Source organism: Leuciscus leuciscus, assembly GCF_965113295.1.
Source record: "Leuciscus leuciscus genome assembly, chromosome: 11".
Classification (NCBI taxonomy): Eukaryota; Metazoa; Chordata; class Actinopteri; order Cypriniformes; family Leuciscidae; genus Leuciscus; species Leuciscus leuciscus.
Window position 1 is genome coordinate 29,697,616 of NC_138735.1, and position 8,183 is coordinate 29,705,798.

Genomic DNA, 8,183 nt, shown 5'->3' on the forward strand with positions numbered 1-8,183 from the left:
AATCCTTTTTGGATATCCGTTACTAATTTGATATCTTCCAGGTATTGTATGTTATTGATACACACACACACACACACACACACACACACACACACACACACACACACACACACACACACACACACACACACACACACACACACACACACACACACACACACACACACACACACACACACACACACACACACACACACACACACACACACACACACACACACACACACACACACACACACACACACACGGGACCTCCGCAGGGCCGCTGATGTGAGCGTCACCCCCGCGAGGCATCGTCCGAACACTGACACCCGTGATCAAACCCCACACAGTCCAGCTTCTGAGAGATTCATGACCACACGTTTGATGAACCTCATGTGACCTTTGATAACCAGAACCAGAAAAATACACAAATACTGGGTGAACTTCAATTTTTATATATATGTTATGACATTAAATTATGACTACAGAGGATAAGTAAGTGTGGCGTACTGTTGGATTCTCATATTGAAGCTTTAAAATAAATATATATATTTTAATTTCTGGCGCTGTATGTGGCAGTATCCATGACAACCGAACTGAGACTCACTAAAGCCCAGCAGTGTGTTGGTGTGATGCGTTTAAGTGTGTCCGCGAGACAAAGAGAGACACTGAGGAGGAACTGCTGGTCATCACATGATAACGGCTTCTGTCGCACATTTCAACACATTCACCAGAACTTTGCACTGTTGATCTTACAATTTGGTCAAGAAAACCAAACCAAAATTCCTCATAACAATAATCTTCACAATCACAACTTCTCAGATTGGCGTGATGTTAGTGACTCGAATGAGATTTCCGAAGGCCTTCTCGCCCTACAGTGACCCACGCAGAGGTTCAGTGCCCGTGGAAAAGTGCAAGCCGTGCTGTGATGGATAAGCACTGAATTAGTCCGGCTAAATCCATGTGCACTGATGGGAACAAAGAGGGAATGAGGGGTCCGGACACGGAGCGGAAACACTGCATTACAGCAAAGCCTGGGAGAATGAAGCTGATGCAACAGCCCAGATATGACCAGCACACACACACACACACACACACACACACACACACACACACACACACACACACGCATTTATCAACACAGTGTTGCTCACCACACGTTTACGATGGTATCAGACCATGTTAGGTCACTACTGAGTAACAATATTCATATATTCACAATTATTGTTTAACCAAGTTATTTACTTGGCATTTTAACATATACTATTGCTAGTGTGATATAATGTAACACTCTAAATAATAGCAACTGAACTTATGTATAATCATTGTTTGTTTATACATTTAAAAACAGGTCCAGATCATTATTTGCAATCATTTTATCTATAATATTTTGCATAAAGATTAGGCTTTTATTCTCCATTCTTCTTATATAACACATAATTTTTTTATTTAAATCATCATAAAGGCACAACAAATACTACCATATATTAAATTATTAATATATTTAGTTAAAAATGATATACCCTGGCTTCCGTTCAAATGTTTTGGGTCTGTAACATTTTTTAATGTCTGCTCACCACAGATGCATTTATTTGATAAAAAAAATACACGAATAAAACATAATAAAAGAAAATATTATTACTATTTAGAATAAGTTTTGTATTCTATTATATACTAAAGTGTAATTTATTCCTGTGATCAAAGCTGAATTTTCAGCATCATTACTCCAGTCTTCAGTGTCACATGATCCTTCAGAAATCATTCTAAATTCTAATATGATGATTTATTGCTCAAGAAACATTTCTGATTATTATCAATGTTGAAAACAGTAATATTTTTGTGGAAACTGTAATATATTTATTTTTCAGGATTCTTTAATAAATAGAAAGTTCAAAAGAATGGCATTTATTTATAATGTAAATTTGTAAAAAAAAAAAATATTATTACAATTTAATGCATCCTAGCTTAATAAAAGTATACATTTCTTTATATATATATATATATATATATATATCACTGACCCGAAAGTTTTGAATGGTAGAGTGTCATAATATTTCTGCATTACAGTAATGAGAACTTTGTTTAATTTATGATCTGAATATGTAGTTTTTTTATGTTTAGTATGTCAAAACATTTCATTATTCAAAATGAATTCAATGAACAGACACAGTTACATCACTCTCTCTCTCTCTCTCTCTCTCTCTCTGTCTCTCTCTCTCTGAACTGCCTGAAGTTAGACCTTCTTGTCACTCCACCATATGCCTCAGCCAGTCGGCATATGCCTGACCAACCCATTTACCAAACACACGCAAACACACACACTCTGCCAGAGACCTGCTGCGTTAAATGTCTATCTCATGCTGTATGTCCATTCACACACACCACTCCAAATCAATAGTCGACCTTTCGTCACCCTCATATCACTCCAAGCCTGTATGCTGGTATCTAGTTGAACACAAAGTAGAAATCTTTGATGAATGATTATGCACCTTATTCTGTACAATAACTGAAGAGGCTAAGCTACAAATAGGACAAAAAAAGCATGAAAAAGAAAACGCATATAAACGTCTTCTGAAATTATATTGAAGATTGAATATCATATGGAAAATCATATGGAATTGACAGACATTTAAAAAGTTATTCACTAGTAATTTTCCCCTTCTCATGCCTTATCTGCATTCATGCCCAAAATTCAAAATTAGCATTGTTCAATTACAACACACAATTAGCACACAGAATCATTTTTACGCTTTTTTTTTCTTTTGGTGCTTGACAAACATGGACAATTTATGCAAAAATCAATTTATGCAAAAATGCTGCGTAACAATTTTTTTTTTTTTCACAAAAACAACAACATACAGGTTTGGAACGACATGAGGGTCAGTAAAAATAGCCCGAATTTGTATGTATTTTGTCACTGTGTGTTTGCAGTGGATGCGGGATGTTCATAAAGCTCATAAACTCTTATGTTATAGTATTATAGATCAGTATTATAGATATAATACTCTTAGTATTATAGATCAGGTTTGGGTTGCCATATTATGTGCTACTAAAAAAGTTAAAAAAAAAATTAAAAAAACTATTTCAGGTAAAAACGATTTCTTTTTTATGCCAGATGGTAGTATTGTACATACACACACACACACACACACACACACACACACAATTATTTTTGTTTATCTTGGTGCGAGCATACACAATTATATTCTCCAACTGATTTAGAGAGTAAGAAATGCTTTAACATGTCAAAACAAATGTTGATTTATTGTCTTTTTTGTAAAGCAACAACAAAAATAAGTTAAACTTCAAATATTTTAGGATGAATTGTGAATGTAAAGCATAATTATTAACTAATTGAACAATATGTTTTTAGTCTTTTTCAACCAGTCCACAGAGAAGTCATTAAGTCATCTTGAATGTTCTATAACCTTCGCATCAGCAATTTTCTGGAAGAACTCATAAAGACCTAAAATAATGCAGACAGGAACAGATCTCTTGGCTGCAATGCGTGTGTGTGTGTGTGTGTGTGTGTGTGTGTGTGTGTGTGTGTGTGTGTGTGTGTGTGTGTGTGTGTGTGTGTGTGTGTGTGTGTGTGTGTGTGTGTGTGTGTGTGTGTGTGTGTGTGTGTGTGTGTGTGTGTGTGTGTGTGTGTGTGTGTGTGTGTGAGTGTGTGTTCTGGACTAAACTGGGTTCTGCTGGCAGATGGATTTAACTCCCTGAGAGGCTAACCGGCTACAAATAGCACCAGTCACACATACACACACACACACACAAACACTTGTCAATGCTCAGGCAGACACACATCACTCTCACGATTTATCTCTTCGACACACACACACGTCTCTCTCCATCATGAGAGGTCCTTAATGTTAAGGAGGCTAAAATTAGCACTGAAGAGCTGATGAAGTTTACAGCCAAGAAAACCTTACAGGACAAACAGGTGGTAAAAAGAGAGCAAAAGAGGACATTCTCTTGTCCAATTTTTCCCATGATGCTCTGGGGTTGGCACAGACCTGGCACACTCGTGGAGAGCCCCGCTGAGAATCGGCCAATCAGAGGGAAGATCCGCCCCCAGGAGCCGTCGAAGCACATCACATCTCACGACCAGAGAAAGTGGCACGACACTCGCACACTCGACACTGACCCGCCTGTGTGTGTGTGTGTGTGTGTGCGCGCAGAGATGGAGGAATGGATTTATAATAAATATAAATATCGAGTTTATTGTGGTCACCAGAAATTATATACCAAATTTTCTAAAATATTTAAATATTACATATTGCAACTGCAAAAGGAACCTATAGGCCTAGTTATTTATCATAACATACTGCAAGTCTAACCTATATTAACCCATATTAAGTGTTATATAATATTTCAAAATTATATAATATTTTAATATAGGAGATAATATTATTTCATTATTATTGTGCCAAAATACAAAAATGCTTTATAGTTGTGAAATGTGACCTGGACGCGTTTCTGTGAGACTGTGAACTGTGAGACGTGTGTGTGGGTCTCTCTCAGTCACAGGGTGTTTAGCGCTGATCTCAGTCTGTCATTACGAGTCCGCGGGTGTGAAAAACTATCGGCCATTAGATCCGCACTGCTGTCACCTCTGTCCTCGCTTCTGTCTCTCTCCATCCCTCATCCCTCTACAGACTCCCCTCCACCTCAACTTTAACCCAACCTGTCTCTCTCTTTAACCTTGCTGAGTCGCTCTCTCTCATCTCCACACACACACACACACACACACACACACACTCACTAACCCGAACCCTAAACCTACGCATCACATACAACTTTCTACATTTTTACATTTTCAAAAAAACTCCCCACAATGTAATATAAACCTGTACACACACACACACACACACACACACACACACACACACACACACACACTAACCCGACCCCTAAACTTACCCATCACACACAACTTTTTGAATTTTTACATTTTCAAAAAAAACTCCCCACAATGTAATATAAACCTGTACACACACACACACACCAACGCACACACACTAACCCGACCCCTAAACCTACCCATCACACACAACTTTTTGCATTTTTACATTTTCAAAAAAACTCCCCACAATGTAATATACACCTGTACACACACACACACACCAACGCACACACACACACACACACACACACACACACACACACACACACACACACACACACACACACACACACACACACACACACACACACACACACACACACACACACATTTCAGTAGATATCTAAATAAGAACACCCCATTGACTTGAAATTGGACATTTTTTAATTAAGTTGAACTAATTATAATGACTAAAGATTAACTCAACCCAAATTCTACCACTAAAAGAAAACTTTTGGATAGACTCCTTTTGCATGAAAATCAAACTGGATTTTATAACATTTAAAGGGATAGTTCACCCAAAAACACAGAAGAAGATATTCTGAAGAAAGTCAGTGACCAAACAGTTGATAGACCCCATTGACTCCCATAGTAAAAAAGGAAAAGGAAAAAATAAACAATATGGAAGTCAATGGGGTCCATCAACTGTTCGGTTACCGACTTTCTTCAGAATATCTTCTTTTGTGTTCAGTAGAAGAAAGAAACTCAGAGAACAACTTGAGGTTGAGTAAATGATGGCAGAATTTTTGGGTACGATTTTTTGGATGGATGGATGGATGGATGGATGGATGGATGGATGGATGGATGGATGGATGGATGGATGGATGGATGGATGGATGGATGGATGGATGGATGGATGGATGGATGGATGGATGGATGGATGGATGGATGGATGGATGGATGGTAGTAGCGTTTCTGTAGTTCGAATGAGACATAAGAAAGAAAGTGTTTACAGCAAGTGTTACAATAGTCATTATTTAGTTTTTCTTCGTTTCTGATGTGGCAATACATCATTCTTTCATAAAATCATGCAACATACTCTACATTGTCTGTGGACATCATTCATTCCAAAGCCGGTGCTGGATAAACAAATTAACTAGGCTAAATTATTTACGACAGCGGTAATGGACAATTCCGCTTCCAACCTGTAGGGGGACCGCAGAGGAAAAGTTATTTGGTGTTGCTTTAAGAGCCTCCAAAAATAATCTCAGGAACAAAAGTAAAATCAGCAGATGCTAAAGATACTAAATACCAGGCAACTAGAATGCAATAATTATAAATGAATATGAATAAAACACACAACCACAAAATAATAATGTATTAGGCACTGTAGACACTCTAAGCATTACTTTGATAGGATTTCACAATAAAATTACGACAATAAGGACAAAAACTTCCTGACAATAAAATGTTTTTTTTTTTTTACAATTGAAACTCGTTTCAAACACACTGTACCCGACTCAAAAACACTCATTACATCAATTTTGAAAAGATTTTTAAAAAGCCATTGACCCAGTGGCATTCTGAGTGGTATTATAAAAATCACTAACAGCCCTACGAAAAGAGCAACATCTGAGTAATAAAATATTCTGCTGGGCAAACAGAGTCACACAGACAGAGTCACACTTAGTCACTGAATGTATCCCAGAACAAAATCATCACTGCAAACACACAGCGCAAAAAAAAGAACAACCAAAATATGAAGGTGTGAAAAGAGAGAAAGGATAAGAAACAGAAAGCACATATTATGAAAGAAAAGAGAAACGATGGGAACTGGCTCTAAGACTCAGGGCCCTATCTTGCACCCAGCACAATTGACTTTGTACATCAACTTTTTCCTCCACAGACGCACGTAGGTAAATTAGGGAATGAACTTGCGCTCCCGGGGGCGGTTCAGCGAAAAGAGGCGGCGTGTTCCGGCGCAAACGTTCCCTGGTGCTATTTTGCAGTTTCAGAAAACAATAAAAACCTAGTCTAAAGTCAGTGGCGCATTATTCAGATGCTATTTTAAGGGCGCATGCTTGGCCATAATGTAGCATGTGCACAACGCACAGACGCAGCAGTTCCAATTTTTGCAAACCATACATAATTACAAGGAAAAATATTACCACATGAGGGAAATCATTGTGGTATCCATGAAGATGTAAAAAAAAATAGACAAATCTAGCTTACACATTTATCAAAATTATTTATACGCCTGTTTAATCGAAGCTGATTTGGGTGTGTTTCTCCATCCCCATACAATGTCACTTCTCTGTGTTTTACGGCCCTTACGAGAACATCGGTCTCCTCGGCTGTGAACCGCTCCTGGCGCGCGCCTGGCAAATCCGCCGTTATAATAGCAATCCGCCATGGAACAAGCGCGCCTGCTCTTAAAGGGAATGTGAGATGTCGATCTGATTGATTTATTTCACGTTACGCCCAAACCACACCTATGAGTAATGAAGCTACTTCAGACCAACCCATTTTAGATTTGCATTTTAGATTTTAGATTAGATCCCGCCACAAAGTTACTTGCGTTTCGCATTTGATACTTGCATTTCAGATCGTTAAAATAGGGCCCAAAATCTGAGAGAGAGAGAGAGAGAGCGAGAGAGAGAGAGAGAGAGAGAGAGAGAGAGAGAGAGAGAGAGAGAGAGAGAGCGAGAGAGAGAGAGCAAGAGCGAGAGCGAGAGCGAGAGCGAGAGCAAGTTCTCAGAACAATAGTCTGCATGTGGGAGGACAATAATCTTCTATTTTACATTTCCAGAAGCGAACAGAACACAGGAGTCTGAAGAGAGGGATGCAAGTAAACCAGGAGCTGCTTAGCTAGCGGGGTTTTTAGTCAAGTATCACTATTTTTAGTGATCCTACTTGGGGTTAGTGATTTGAACAAACTAAAACCCAACTTATCCAATCTGAGCTGTTGAATCATTCCTGAAATCATGCGGCTTGTTGTGCAACTGTGCTAAAAACACTCTAAACACTTTAAGCAACCCTATAGTAAGGCCCTAACAACCCCTAGAGATGTCATAGCAACATGAAAACAACCCAAACTGAATTGCAACATGTTAAAAACAATCAGAAAATCTTAGTAACTTCCCTGAACACCCTAGTAACCACAAAGCAACATCTTTACAATCCCAAAATGCTCTATAGCAACTATATCTGCATGTTAAAAATACTTAGAACAACACTTGGCACATCCTAATTGTGGAAAGTTTTGCATGGGAAAACACCATTCCCATTTTCTTTAAAACGTATAATAATGATGTAATGTGTTTCTTTTTTTAGCGCACTGACTGCTGCACATGACATT